This window comes from Anser anser (assembly GCF_964211835.1).
Source record: "Anser anser genome assembly, chromosome: 31".
Classification (NCBI taxonomy): Eukaryota; Metazoa; Chordata; class Aves; order Anseriformes; family Anatidae; genus Anser; species Anser anser.
The window spans coordinates 722,067-738,137 of NC_139752.1; positions in this window are offsets into that span (position 1 = coordinate 722,067).

Below are 16,071 nucleotides of genomic sequence, written 5' to 3' on the forward strand. Positions count from 1 at the left end.
CTCACTGCAGTGCCTCCCCTGTGGTGCCATTGCACTCTCAGGACTCACTGCACCCCCAGTGGTGCCAGTGCACTCTCTGGACTCACTGCACTGCATCCCCAGTGGAGCCAGTGCACTCTCTGGACTCACTGCACTGCATCCCCAGTGGAGCCAGTGCACTCTCTGGACTCACTGCACTGCATCCCCAGTGGTGCTACTGCACTGTCTGGACTCACTGCACTGCATCAACAGTGCTGACAGTGCACTCTCTGGTCTCACTGCACTGCATCCCCACTGGAGCCAGTGCACTCTCTGGACTCACTGCACTGCATCCCCAGTGGTGCCAGTGCAATCTATGGACTCACTGCACTGCATCCCCAGTGGTGCCAGTGCACTCTCTGGTCTCACTGCACTGCATCCCCTTTGGTGCCAGTGCACTCTCTGGACTCACTGCAGTGCATCCCCAGTGCCGAGAGTGCACTCTCTGGACTCAGTGCACTGCATCCCCAATGATGCCAGTGCACTCTCTGGACTCACTGCACTACATCCACAGTGTTGCATGTGCAGTCTCTGGACTCACTGCACTGCATCCCCAGTGGTGCCAGTGGCTCTCTGGACTCACTGCACTGCATCAACAGTGGTGACAGTGCACTCTCTGGACTCATTGCACTGCATCCCCAGTGGTGCCAGTGCACTCTCTGGACTCACTGCACTGCATCCCCAGTGGTGCCAGTGCACTGTCTGGACTCAGTGCACTGCATCCCCAGTGGTGCCAGTGCACTCTCTGGACTCACTGCACTGCATCCCCAGTGGTGCCAGTGGACTCTCTGGAATCACGGCAGTGCATCCCCAGTGGTGCCAGTGCACTCTCTGGAGTCACTGCAGTTCATCACCTGTGGTGCCAGTGCACTCTCTGGACTCACTGCACTGCATCCCCAGTGGTGCCAGTGCACTCTCTGGACTCACTGCAGTGACTCCCAGTGGTTACATTGCACTCTCTGGACTCATTGCATTGCATCCCCTGTGGTGCCAGTGCACTCTCTGGACTCACTGCAGTGCATCACCAGTGGTGCCAGTGCACTCTCTGGACTCACTGCAGTGCATCCCCATTGGTGCCAGTGCACTCTCTGGACTCACTGCAGTGCATCCCCAGTGGTGCCAGTGCACTCTCTGTAGTCACTGCGCTGCATCCCCATTGGTGCCAGTGCACTCTCTGTACTCACTGCACTGCATCCCCAGTGGTGCCAGTGGCTCTCTGGACTCACTGAAGCATCACCAGTGGTGACAGTGCACTCTCTGGACTCATTGCACTGCATCCCCAGTGGTGCCAGTGCACTCTCTGGACTCACTGCACTGCATCCCCAGTGGTGCCAGTGCACTCTCTGGACCCACTGCAGTGCTTCGCCACTGGTACCAGTGCACTCTCTGGACACACTGCACTGCATCCCCAGTGGTGCCAGTGCACTCTCTGTAGTCACTGCGCTGCATCCCCATTGGTGCCAGTGCACTCTCAGGACTCACTGCACTGCATCCCCAGTGGTGCCAGTGCACTCTCTGGACTCACTGCAGTGCATCCCCAGTGGTGCCAGTGCACTCTCTGGACTCACTGCAGTGCATTCCCAGTGGTGCCAGTGCACTCTCTGGACTCCTTGCAGTGAATCCCCGGTGGTGCCAGTGCACTCTCTGGACTCACTGCACTACCTCCCCAGTGGTGCCAGTTCACTCTCTGGACTCACTGAACTGCATCCCCAATGGTGCCAGTGTAGTCTCTGAACTCACTGCACTGCAACCCCAGGGCTGCCAGTGCAATCTCAGGACTCACAGCAGTGCAGCTCCAGTTGGTGCCAGTGCACTCTCTGGACTCACTGCACTGCATCCCCAGTGGTGCCAGTGCACTCTCTGGACTCACTGCACTGCATCCCCAGTGGTGCCAGTGCACTCTCTGCACTCACTGCAGTGCATCCCCTGTGGTGCCATTACACTCTCAGGACTCACTGCACTGCATCCCCAGTGGAGCCAGTGCACTCTCTGGACTAACTGCAGTGCATCCCCTGTGGTGCCAGTGCACTCTCTGGTCTCTCTGCACTGCATCCCCAGTGGTGCCAGTGCACTCTCTGGACTCACTGCACTGCATCCCCATTGCTGACAGTGCCCTCTCTGGACTCAGTGCATTGCATCCCCAGTGGTGCCAGTTCACTCTCTGGACTCACTGCACTGCATCCCCAGTGGTGCCAGTGCACTCTCTGCACTCACTTCAGTGAATCCCCGGTGGTGCCAGTGCACTCTCTGGACTCACTGCAGTGCATCCCCAGTGGTGCCACTGCACTCTCTGGACTCACTGCACTGCATCCCCAATGGTGCCACTGCACTCTCTGGACTCACTGCACTACATTCCCTGTGGTGCCAGTGCACTCTCTGGACTCACTGCAGTGCATCCCCAGTGGTGCCAGTGCACTTTCTGGACTCACTGCACTGCATCCCCTTTTGTGCTAGTGCACTCTCTGCACTCACTGCACTGCATCCCCAGAAGTGCCAGTGCACTCTCTGGACTCACTGCAGTGCATCCCCAGTGGTGCCAGTGCACTCTCTGGACTCACTGCACTGCATCCCAAAGGTGCCAGTGCACTCTCTGGACTCACTGCACTGCATCCCCAGTGGTGCCAGTGCACTCTCTGGACTCACTGCACTGCATTCCCAGTGGTGCCTGTGAAATCTCTGGACTCACTGCAGTGCAACCCCAGTGGTGCCAGTGTAGTCTCTGGACTCACTGCACTGTAACCCCAGTGGTGCCAGTGCAATCTCAGGACTCACAGCAGTGCAGCTCCAGTTGGTGCCAATGCACTCTCTGGACTCACTGCACTGCATCCCCAGTGGTGCCAGTGCACTCTCTGGACTCACTGCACTGCATCCCCAGTGGTACCAGTGCACTCTCTGGACTCACTGCAGTGCCTCCCCTGTGGTGCCATTGCACTCTCAGGACTCACTGCACGCACAGTGGTGCCACTGCACTCTCTGGACTCACTGCACTGCATCCCCAGTGAAGCCAGTGCACTCTCTGGACTCACTGCACTGCATCCCCAGTGGTGCCAGTGCACTCTCTGGACTCACTGCAGTGCATCCCCAGTGGTGCCAGTGCACTCTCTGGACTCACTGCACTGCATCCCCAGTTGTGCCAGTGCAGTCTCTGGACTCACTGCAGTGCATCCCCAGTGGTGCCAGTGCACTCTCTGCACTCACTGCAGTGCATCACCAGTGGTGCCAGTGCACTCTCTGGACTCACTGCAGTGCTTCCCCACTGGTGCCAGTGCACTCTCTGCACGCACTGGACTGCATCCCCAGTGTTGCCAGTGCACTCTCTGGACTACCTGCACTGCATCCCCAGTGGTGCCAGTGCACTCTCTGGACTCACTTCACTGCATCCACAGTAGTGCCAGTGCACTCTCTGGACTCACTGCAGTGCATCCCCACTGGTGCCAGTGCACTCTCTGGACTCACTGCAGTGCATCCCCAGTGGTGCCAGTGCACTCTCTGGACTCACTGCAGTGCTTCCCCACTGGTGCCAGTGCACTCTCTGGACTCACTGCACTGCATCCCCAGTGGTGCCAGTTCACTCTCTGGACTCACTGAACTGCATCCCCAGTGGTGCCAGTGCACTCTCTGGACTCACTGCACTGCATCCCAAGTGGTGCCTGCGAAGTCTCTGGACTCACTGCACTGCAACCCCAGTGGTGCCAGTGCAATCTCAGGACTCACAGCCGTCCAGCTCCAGTTGGTGCCAGTGCACTCTCTGGACTCACTGCAGTGCATCCCCAGTGGTGCCAGTGCACTCTCTGGACTCACTGCACTGCATCCACAGTGGTGCCACTGCACTCTCTGGACTCACTGCACTGCATCCCCACTGGTGCCAGTGGACTCTCTGGACTCACTGCAGTGCATCCCTTGTGGTTCCATTGCACTCTCAGGACTCACTGCACTGCATCCCCAGTGGTGCCAGTGCACTCTCTGGACTCACTGCACTGCAACCACAGTGGTGCCAGTGCACTCTCTGGACTCACTGCACTGCATCCCCAGTGGTGCCAGTGCACTCTCTGGAGTCACTGCACTGCATCAACAGTGGTGCCAGTGCACTCTCTGGACTCACTGCACTGCATCCACAGTGGGCCCAGTGTAGTCTCTGGACTCACAGCAGTGCATCCCCAGTGGTGCCAGTGCACTCTCTGGACTCAGTGCAGTGCAGCTCAGTGGTGCCAGTGCACTCTCTGGACTCACTGCACTGCATTCCCAGTGGTGCAAGGGCACTCTCTGGACTCACAGCACTGCATCCCCAGTGGTGCCAGTGCACTCTCTGGACTCACTGCAGTGCATCCCCAGTGGTGCCACTGCACTCTCTGGACTCACTGCACTGCATCCCCAGTGGTGCCAGTGCACTCTCTGGACTCACTGCACTGCATCCCCAGTGGTTCCATTGCACTCTCTAGACTCACTGCATTGCATCCCCAGTGGTGCCAGTGCACTCTCTGGACTCACAGCACTGCATCCCCAGTGGAGCCAGTGCACTCTCTGGACTCACTGCAGTGCATCTCCAGTGGTGCCAGTGCACTCTCTGGACTCACTGCAGTGCATCCCCAGTGGTGCCAGTGCACTCTCTGGACTCACTGCAGTGCAACCCCAGTGGTGCCAGTGCACTCTCTGGACTCACTGTACTGCATCCCCAGTGGTGCCAGTGCACTCTCTGGACCCACTGCAGTGCATCCCCAGTGGTGCCAGTGCACTCTCTGGACTCACTGCGCTGCGTCCCCAGTGGTGACAGTTCACTCTCTGGACTCACTGCAGTGCATCCCCAGTGGTGCCAGTGCACTCTCTGGACTCACTGCACTACATCCCCAGTTGTGCCAGTGCACTCTCTGGACTCACTGCAGTGCATCCCCATTGGTGCCAGTGCACTCTCTGGACTCACTGCAGTGTAGCCCCTGAGGTACCAGTGCACTCTCTGGACTCACTGCATTGCATCCCCAGTGGTGCCAGTGCACTCTCTGGACTCACTGCACTGCATCCCCAGTGGTGCCAGTGCACTCTCTGGACTCACTGCAGTGCCTCCCCTGTGGTGCCATTGCACTCTCAGGACTCACTGCATCCCCAGTGGTGCCAGTGCACTCTCTGGACTCACTGCACTGCATCCCCAGTGGTGCCAGTGCACTCTCTGGACTCACTGCACTCCATCCCCACTGGTACCAGTCCACTCTCTTGACTCACTGCACTGCATCCCCAGTGGTGCCAGTGCACTCTCTGCACTCATGCACTGCATCCCCAGTGGTGCCAGTGCACTCTTTGGACTCACTGCACTGCATGAACAGTGGTGCCAGTGCAGTCTCTGGACTCACTGCACTGCATCCCCAGTGGTGCCAGTGCACTCTCTGGACTCACTGCACTGCATCCCCAGTGGTGCCAGTGCACTCTCTGGAGTCACTGCATTGTATCCCCAGTGGTGCCCGTGCACTCTCTGGACTCACTGCACTGCATCCCCAGTGGTGCCAGAGCACTCTCTGGACTCACTGCACTGCATCCCCAGTGGTGCCACTGCACTCTCTGGACTCACTGCACTGCATCACCATTGGTGCCAGGGCAATCTCCGGACTCACTGCAGTGCATCCCCAGTGGTGCCAGTGCACTCTTTCGAGTCACTGCAGTGCATCCCCAGTGGTGCCAGTGCACTCTCTGCACTCACTGCACTGCATCCCCAGTGTTCCCAGAGCACTCTCTGGACTCACTGCAGTGCATCCCCAGTGGTGCCAGTGCACTCTCTGGACTCACTGCACTGCATCCCCAGTGTTCCCATAGCACTCTCTGGACTCACTGCAGTGCATCCCCAGTGGTGCCAGTGCACTCTCTGGACTCACTGCATTGCATCCCCAGTGGTGCCAGTGCACTCTCTGGACTCACTGCACTACATCCCCAGTGGTGCCACTGCACTCTCTGGACTCACTGCACTGCATCACCATTGGTGCCAGGGCACTCTCCGGACTCACTGCAGTGCATCCGCAGTGGTGCCAGTGCACTCTTTCGAGACACTGCACTGCATCCACATTAGTGCCAGTGCACTCTCTGGACTCATTGCAGTGCATCCCCAGTGGTGCCAGTGCACTCTCTGGACTCACTGCAGTGCTTCCCCAGTGCTGACAGTGCACTCTCTGGACTCACTGCACTGCATCCCCAGTGCTGACAGTGCACTCTCTGGACTCACTGCAGTGCATCCCCAGTGTTGCCAGTGCACTCTCTGGACTCACTGTACTGCATCCACAGTGGTGCCAGTGCACTCTCTGGACTCACTGCAGTATATCCCCAGTGGTGCCAGTGTACTCTCTGGACTCACTGCACTGCATCCTCAGTGGTGCCAGTGCACTCTCTGGACTCACTGCAGTGCATCCCCAGTGGTGCCAGTGCACTCTCTGGACTCACTGCACTGCATATCCAGTGGTGCCAGTGCACTCTCTGGAGTCACTACACTGCATCCCCAGTGGTGCCAGTGCACTCTCTGGACTCACTGCACTGCATCCCCAGTGGTGCCAGTGCAATCTCTGGACTCACATCACTGAATGAACAGTGGTGCCAGTGCACTCTCTGGACTCACTGCACTGCATTTGCAGTGGTACCAGTGTAGTCTCTGGACGCACTGCACTGCATCCCCAGTGGTGCCAGTGCAATCTCAGGACTCACTGCAGTGCAGCTCCAGTTGGTGCCAGTGCAGTCTCTGGACTCAATGAACTGCATCCCCAGTGGTGCCAGTGCACTATTTGGACTCACTGCACTGCATCACCACTGGTGCCAGTGCACTCTCTGGAATCACTGCAGTGCATCCCCTGTGGTGCCTGTGCACTCTCTGGAGTCACTGCGCTGCATCCCCAGTGGAGCCAGTGCACTCTATGGACTAACTGCACTGCATCCCCAGTGGTGCCAGTGCACTCTCTGGACTCACTGCACTGCATCCCCAGTGGTGCCAGTGCACTCTCTGGACTCACTGCACTGCATCCCCAGTGGTTCCAGTGCACTCTCTGGATCACTGCACTGCATTACCACTGGTGCCAGGACACTCTCCGGACTCACTGAAGTGCATCCCCAGTGGTGCCAGTGCACTCTTTCGAGTCACTGCACTGCATCCCCTGTGGTGCCAGTGCATTCTCTGGACTCACTGCAGTGCATCCCCAGTGGTGCCAGTGCACTCTCTGCACTCACTGAACTGCATCCCCAGTGGTGCCAGTGCACTCTCTGGACTCACTGCACTGCATCCCAAGTGGTGCCTGCGAAGTCTCTGGAATCACTGCAGTGTATCCCCAGTGGTGCCAGTGTAGTCTCTGGACTCACTGCACTGCAAACCCGTTGGTGCCAGTGCAATCTCAGGACTCACAGCAGTGCAGCTCCAGTTGGTGCCAGTGCACTCTCTGGACTCACTACAGTGCATCCCCAGTGGTGCCAGTGCACTCTCTGGACTCACTGCACTGCATCCCCAGTGGTGCCAGTGGACTCTCTGGACTCACTGCAGTGCATCCCTTGTGGTGCCATTGCACTCTCAGGACTCACTGCACTGCATCCCCAGTGGTGCCAATGCACTCTCTGGACTCACTGCACTGCATCCCCACTGGTGCCAGTGCACTCTCTGGACTCACTGCAGTGCATCCCCAGTGCTGACAGCGCACTCTCTGGACTCAGTGCACTGCATCCCCAATGGTGCCACTGCACTCTCTGGACTCACTGCACTGCATCCCCAGTGATGCCAGTGCACTCTCTGGACTCACTGCACTGCATCCCCAGTGGTGCCAGTGCACTCTCTGGACTCACTGCACTGCATCCCTAGTGGTGCCTGTGCACTCTCTGGACTCACTGCACTGCATCAACTGTGGTGCCAGTGCACTCTCTGGACTCACTGCACTGCATCCACAGTGGGGCCAGTGTAGTCTCTGGACTCATAGCAGTGCATACCCAGTGGTGCCAGTGCAATTACTGGACTCACTGCAGTGCAGCTCAGTGGTGCCAGTGCACTCTCTAGAGTCACTGCACTGCATCCCCAGTGGTGCCAGTGCACTCTCTGGACTCACTGCACTGCATTCCCAATGGTGCCAGAGCACTCTCTGGACACACTGCAGTGTATCCCCATTGGAGCCGGTGCACTCTCTGGACTCACTAAACTGCATCCCCATTTGTGCCAGAGAACTCTCTGGACTCACGGCAGTGCATCCCAGGTGGTGCCAGTGCACTGTTTTGACTCACTGCAGTTTATCCCCAGTAGTGCAAGGGCATTCTCTGGACTCACAGCACTGCATCCCCAGTGGTGCCAGTGCACTCTCTGGACTCACTGCAGTGCATCCCCAGTGGTGCCACTGCACTCTCTGGACTCACTGCACTGCATCCCCAGTGGTGCCAGTGCACTCTCTGGACTCACTGCAGTGCATCCCCAGTGGTGCCAGTGCACTCTCTGGACTCACTGCAGTGCATCCCCAGTGGTTCCATTGCACTCTCTAGACTCACTGCATTGCATCCCCAGTGGTGCCAGTGCACTCTCTGGAATCACAGCACTGCATCCCCAGTGGAGCCAGTGCACTCTCTGGACTCACTGCAGTGCATCTCCAGTGGTGCCAGTGCACTCTCTGGACTCACTGCACTGCATCCCCAGTGGTGCCAGTGCACTCTCTGGACTCACTGCAGTGCAACCCCAGTGGTGCCAGTGCACTCTGTGGACTCACTGCACTGCATCCCCAGTGGAGCCAGTGCACTCTCTGGACTCACTGCAGTGCATCTCCAGTTGGTGCCAGTGCACTCTCTGGACTCACACCACTGCATCCCCAGTGGTGCCAGTGCACTCTCTGGACTCACTGCAGTGCAACCCCAGTGGTGCCAGTGCACTCTATGGACTCACTGCAGTGCAACCCCAGTGGTGCCAGTGCACTCTCTGGACTCACTGCACTGCAGCCCCTGAGGTACCAGTGCACTCTCTGTACTCACTGCAGTGCATTCCCAGTGGTGTCAGTGCACTCTATGGACTCACTGCAGTGAATCCCCGTTGGTCCCAGTGCACTCTCTGGACTCACTACACTGCATCCCCATTGGTGCCAGTTCACTCTCTGGACTTACTGAACTGCATCCCCAGTGGTGCCAGTGCACTCTCTGGACTCACTGCACTGCATTCCCAGTGGTGCCTGTGAAATCTCTGGACTCACTGCAGTGCAACCCCAGTGGTGCCAGTGTAGTCTCTGGACTCACTGCACTGTAACCCCAGTGCTGCCAGTGCAATCTCAGGACTCACAGCAGTGCAGCTCCAGTTGGTGCCAATGCACTCTCTGGACACACTGCACTGTAACCCCAGTGCTGCCAGTGCAATCTCAGGACTCACAGCAGTGCAGCTCCAGTTGGTGCCAATGCACTCTCTGGACTCACTGCACTGCATCCCCAGTGGTGCCACTGCACTCTCTGGACTCACTGCAGTGCATCCCTTGTGATGCCAGTGCACTCTCTGGACTCACTGCACTGCAACCACAGTGGTGCCAGAGCACTCTCTGTACTCACTGCAGTGCATCCCCAGTGGTGCCAATGCACTCTCTGGACTCACTGCACTGCATCAACATTGGTGCCAGTGCACTCTCTGGACTCACTGCACTGCATCCACAGTGGGGCCAGTGTAGTCTCTGGACTCACAGCAGTGCATCCCCAGTGGTGCCAGTGCAATTACTGGACTCAGTGCAGTGCAGCTCAGTGGTGCCAGTGCACTCTCTGGACTCACTGCACTGCATCCCCATTTGTGCCAGAGAACTCTCTGGACTCACGGCAGTGCATCCCCAGTGGTGCCAGTGCACTCTTTTGACTCACTGCAGTTTATCCCCAGTGGTGCAAGGGCACTCTCTGGACTCACAGCACTGCATCCCCAGTGGTGCCAGTGCACTCTCTGGACTCACTGCACTGCATCCCCAGTGGTGCCAGTTCACTCTCTGGACTTACTGAAGTGCATCCCCAGTGGTGCCAGTGCACTCTCTGGACTCACTGCACTGCATTCCCAGTGGTGCCAGTGCACTCTCTGGACTCACTGCACTGCATCCCCAGTGGTGCCAGTGTAGTCTCTGGACTCACTGCACTGTAACCGGAGTGGTGCCAGTGCAATCTCAGGACTCACAGCAGTGCAGCTCCAGTTGGTGCCAATGCACTCTCTGGACTCACTGCAGTGCATCCCCAGTGGTGCCAGTGCACTCTCTGGACTCACTGCACTGCATCCCAAGTGGTGCCAGTGCACTCTCTGGACTCACTGCAGTGCATCCCCAATCGTACCAGTGCACTCTCTGGACTCACTGCAGTGCCTCCCCTGTGGTGCCATTGCACTCTCAGGACTCACTGCACCCCCAGTGGTGCCAGTGCACTCTCTGGACTCACTGCACTGCATCCCCAGTGGAGCCAGTGCACTCTCTGGACTCACTGCACTGCATCCCCAGTGGTGCCAGTGCACTCTCTGGACTCACTGCACTGCATCCCCAGTGGAGCCAGTGCACTCTCTGGACTCACTGCACTGCATCCCCAGTGGTGCCACTGCACTCTCTGGACTCACTGCACTGCATCAACAGTGCTGACAGTGCACTCTCTGGTCTCACTGCACTGCATCCCCACTGGAGCCAGTGCACTCTCTGGACTCACTGCACTGCATCCCCAGTGGTGCCAGTGCAATCTATGGACTCACTGCACTGCATCCCCAGTGGTGCCAGTGCACTCTCTGGTCTCACTGCACTGCATCCCCTTTGGTGCCAGTGCACTCTCTGGACTCACTGCAGTGCATCCCCAGTGCCGAGAGTGCACTCTCTGGACTCAGTGCACTGCATCCCCAATGATGCCAGTGCACTCTCTGGACTCACTGCACTACATCCACAGTGTTGCATGTGCAGTCTCTGGACTCACTGCACTGCATCCCCAGTGGTGCCAGTGGCTCTCTGGACTCACTGCACTGCATCAACAGTGGTGACAGTGCACTCTCTGGACTCATTGCACTGCATCCCCAGTGGTGCCAGTGCACTCTCTGGACTCACTGCACTGCATCCCCAGTGGTGCCAGTGCACTGTCTGGACTCAGTGCACTGCATCCCCAGTGGTGCCAGTGCACTCTCTGGACTCACTGCACTGCATCCCCAGTGGTGCCAGTGGACTCTCTGGAATCACGGCAGTGCATCCCCATTGGTGCCAGTGCACTCTCTGGAGTCACTGCAGTTCATCACCTGTGATGCCAGTGCACTCTCTGGACTCACTGCACTGCATCCCCAGTGGTGCCAGTGCACTCTCTGGACTCACTGCAGTGACTCCCAGTGGTTACATTGCACTCTCTGGACTCATTGCATTGCATCCCCTGTGGTGCCAGTGCACTCTCTGGACTCACTGCAGTGCATCCCCATTGGTGCCAGTGCACTCTCTGGACTCACTGCACTGCATCCCCAGTGGTGCCAGTGCACTCTCTGGACTCACTGCAGTGCATCCACAGTGGTGCCAGTGCACTCTCTGGACTCACTGCAGTGCATCCCCAGTGGTGCCAGTGCACTCTCTGGACTCCTTGCAGTGAATCCCCGGTGGTGCCAGTGCACTCTCTGGACTCACTGCACTGCATCCCCAATTTTGCCAGTGTAGTCTCTGAACTCACTGCACTGCAACACCAGGGGTGCCAGTGCAATCTCTGGACTCACTGCAGTGCATCCCCAATCGTACCAGTGCACTCTCTGGACTCACTGCACTGCATCCCCAGTGGAGCCAGTGCACTCTCTGGACTCACTGCACTGCATCCCCAGTGGTGCCAGTGCACTCTCTGGACTCACTGCACTGCATCCCCAGTGGAGCCAGTGCACTCTCTGGACTCACTGCACTGCATCCCCAGTGGTGCCACTGCACTCTCTGGACTCACTGCACTGCATCCCCAGTTGTGCCAGTGCACTCTCTGGTCTCACTGCACTGCATCCCCACTGGAGCCAGTGCACTCTCTGGACTCACTGCACTGCATCCCCAGTGGTGCCAGTGCAATCTATGGACTCACTGCACTGCATCCCCAGTGGTGCCAGTGCACTCTCTGGTCTCACTGCACTGCATCCCCTTTGGTCCCAGTGCACTCTCTGGAGTCACTGCAGTGCATCCCCAGTGCCGAGAGTGCACTCTCTGGTCTCAGTGCGCTGCATCCCCAATGATGCCAGTGCACTCTCTGGACTCACTGCACTACATCCCCAGTGTTTCATGTGCAGTCTCTGGACTCACTGCACTGCATCCCCAGTGGTGCCAGTGGCTCTCTGGACTCACTGCACTGCATCAACAGTGGTGACAGTGCACTCTCCGGACTCATTGCACTGCATCCCCAGTGGTGCCAGTGCACTCTCTGGACTCAGTGCACTGCATCCCCAGTGGTGCCAGTGCACTCTCTGGACTCACTGCACTGCATCCCCAGTGGTGCCAGTGGACTCCCTGGAATCACGGCAGTGCATCCCCAGTGGTGCCAGTGCACTCTCTGGAGTCACTGCAGTTCATCACCTGTGGTGCCAGTGCACTCTCTGGACTCAATGCACTGCATCCCCAGTGGTGCCAGTGCACTCTCTGGACTCACTGCAGTGCATCCCCAGTGGTTACCTCGCACTCTCTGGACTCATTGCATTGCATCCCCTGTGGTGCCAGTGCACTCTCTGGACTCACTGCAGTGCATCACCAGTGGTGCCAGTGCACTCTCTGGACTCACTGCAGTGCATCCCCATTGGTGCCAGTGCACTCTCTGGACTCACTGCAGTGCATCCCCAGTGGTGCCAGTGCACTCTCTGTAGTCACTGCGCTGCATCCCCATTGGTGCCAGTGCACTCTCTGGACTCACTGCACTATATCCCCAGTGGTGCCAGTGCACTCTCTGGACTCACTGCAGTGCATCCACAGTGGTGCCAGTGCACTCTCTGGACTCACTGCAGTGCATTCCCAGTGGTGCCAGTGCACTCTCTGGACTCCTTGCAGTGAATCCCCGGTGGTGCCAGTGCACTCTCTGGACTCACTGCACTACCTCCCCAGTGGTGCCAGTTCATTCTCTGGACTCACTGAACTGCATCCCCAATGGTGCCAGTGCACTCTCTGGACTCACTGCACTGCATCCCCAGTGGTGCCAGTGCACTCTCTGCACTCACTGCAGTGCATCCCCTGTGGTGCCAGTGCACTCTCAGGACTCACTGCACTGCATCCCCATTGGAGCCAGTGCACTCTCTGGACTCACTGCACTGCATCCCCATTGCTGACAGTGCCCTCTCTAGACTCAGTGCACTGCATCACCAGTGGTGACAGTGCACTCTCTGGACTCACTGCAGTGCATCCCCAGTTGTGCCAGTGCACTCTCCGGAGGCACTGCAGTGCATCCCCTGTTGTGCTAGTGCACTCTCTGCACTCACTGCACTGCATCCCCAGAAGTGCCAGTGCACTCTCTGGACTCACTGCAGTGCATCCCCAGTGGTGCCAGTGCACTCTCTAGACTCACTGCACTGCATCCCCAGTGGTGCCAGTGCACTCTCTGGACTCACTGCAGTGCATCCCCAATGGTGCCAGTGCACTCTCTGGACTCACTGCAGTGCATCCCCAGTGGTGCCACTGCACTCTCTGGAAACACCGCGGTGCATCCGCAGCGGTGCCAGTGCACTCTCTGGACTCACTGCAGTGCATCCCCAGTGGTGCCAGTGCACTCTCTGGACTCACTGCAGTGCATCACCAGTGGTGCCAGTGCACTCTCTGGACTAACTGCAGTGAATCCCCAGTGGTGCCAGTGCACTCTCTGGACTCACTGCGCTGCATCCCCAGTGGTGCCAGTACACTCTCTGGACTCACTGCACTGCATCCCCAGTGCTGACAGCGCACTCTCTGGACTCAGTGCACTGCATCCCCAATGGTGCCAGTGCACTCTCTGGACTCACTGCAGTGCATCCCCAGTGATGCCAGTGCACTCTCTGGACTCACTGCACTGCAACCACAGTGGTCCCAGAGCACTCTCTGTACTCACTGCACTGCATCCCCAGTGGGGCCAATGCACTCTCTGGACTCACTGCACTGCATCAACATTGGTGCCAGTGCACTCTCTGGACTCACTGCACTGCATCCACAGTGGGGCCAGTGTAGTCTCTGGACTCACAGCAGTGCATCCCCAGTGGTGCCAGTGCAATTACTGGACTCAGTGCAGTGCAGCTCAGTGGTGCCAGTGCACTCTCTGGACTCACTGCACTACATCCCCATTTGTGCCAGAGAACTCTCTGGACTCACGGTAGTGCATCCCCAGTGGTGCCAGTGCACTCTTTTGACTCACTGCACTGCATCCCCAGTGGTGCCAGTGCACTCTCTGGACTCACTGCACTGCATCCCCAGAGGTGCCAGTGCACTCTCTGGACTCAGTGCACTGCATCTCCAGTGGTGCCAGTGCACTCTCTGGACTCACTGCACTTCATCCCCAGTGGTGCCAGTGCACTCTCTGGAGTCACTGCAGTGCATCCCCAGTGGTGCCAGTGCACTCTGTGTAGTCACTGCGCTGCATCCCCAGTGGTGCCAGTGCACTCTCTGGACTCACTGCAGTGCATCCACAGTGGTGCCAGTGCACTCTCTGGACTCACTGCAGTGCATTCCCAGTGGTGCCAGTGCACTCTCTGGACTCCTTGCAGTGAATCCCCGGTGGTGCCAGTGCACTCTCTGGACTCACTGCACTACCTCCCCAGTGGTGCCAGTTCACTCTCTGGACTCACTGAACTGCATCCCCAATGGTGCCAGTGTAGTCTCTGAACTCACTGCACTGCAACCCCAGGGGTGCCAGTGCAATCTCAGGACTCACAGCAGTGCAGCTCCAGTTGGTGCCAGTGCAATCTCTGGACTCACTGCACTGCATCCCCAGTGGTGCCAGTGCACTCTCTGGACTCACTGCACTGCATCCCCAGTGGAGCCAGTGCACTCTCTGGACTAACTGCAGTGCATCCCCTGTGATGCCAGTGCACTCTCTGGTCTCTCTGCACTGCATCCCCAGTGGTGCCAGTGCACTCTCTGGACTCACTGCACTGCATCCCCATTGCTGACAGTGCCCTCCCTGGACTCAGTGCATTGCATCCCCAGTGGTGCCAGTGCACTCTCTGGACTCACTGCACTGCATCCCCAGTGGTGCCAGTGGCTCTCTGGACTCACTGCACTGCATCACCAGTGGTGACAGTGCACTCTCTGGACTCACTGCACTGCATCCCCAGTGGTGCCAGTGTACTCTCTGGACTCACTGCACTGCATCCCCAATGGTTCCAGTGCACTCTCTGGACTCACTGCACTACATTCCCGGCGGTGCCACTGCACTCTCTGGACTCACTGCAGTGCATCCCCATGGTGCCAGTGCACTTTCTGGAGGCACTGCAGTGCATCCCCTGTTGTGCTAGTGCACTCTCTGGACTCACTGCAGTGCATCCCCATGGTGCCAGTGCACTCTCTGGACTCACTGCAGTGCATCCCCAGTGGTGCCAGTGCACTCTCTGGACTCACAGCACTGCATCCCCAGTGGTGCCAGTGCACTCTCTGGACTCACTGCACTGCATCCCAAAGGTGCCTGTGCACTCTCTGGACTCACTGCAGTGCATCCCCCATGGTGCCAGTGCACTCTCTGGACTCACTGCACTGCATCCCCAGTGGTGCCAGTGCACTCTCTGGACTCACTGCACTGCATCCCCAGTGGTGCCACTGCACTCTCTGGAAACACCGCGGTGCATCCCCAGTGGTGCCAGTGCACTCTCTGGAAACACCGCGGTGCATCCGCAGCGGTGCCAGTGCACTCTCTGGACTCACTGCAGTGCATCCCCAGTGGTGCCAGTGCACTCTCTGGACTCACTGCACTACATCCCCAGTGGTGCCAGTGCACTCTCTGGTCTCACTGAACTGCATCCCCAGTGGTGCCAGTGCACTCTCTGGACTCACTGCACTGCATCCCCTGTGGTGCCAGTGCACTCTCTGGACTCACTGCATTGCATCCCCAGTGGTGCCACTGCACTCTCTGAACTCCCTGCACTGCATCCCCAAGGTGCCAGTGCACTCTCTGGACTCACTGCACTGCATCCCC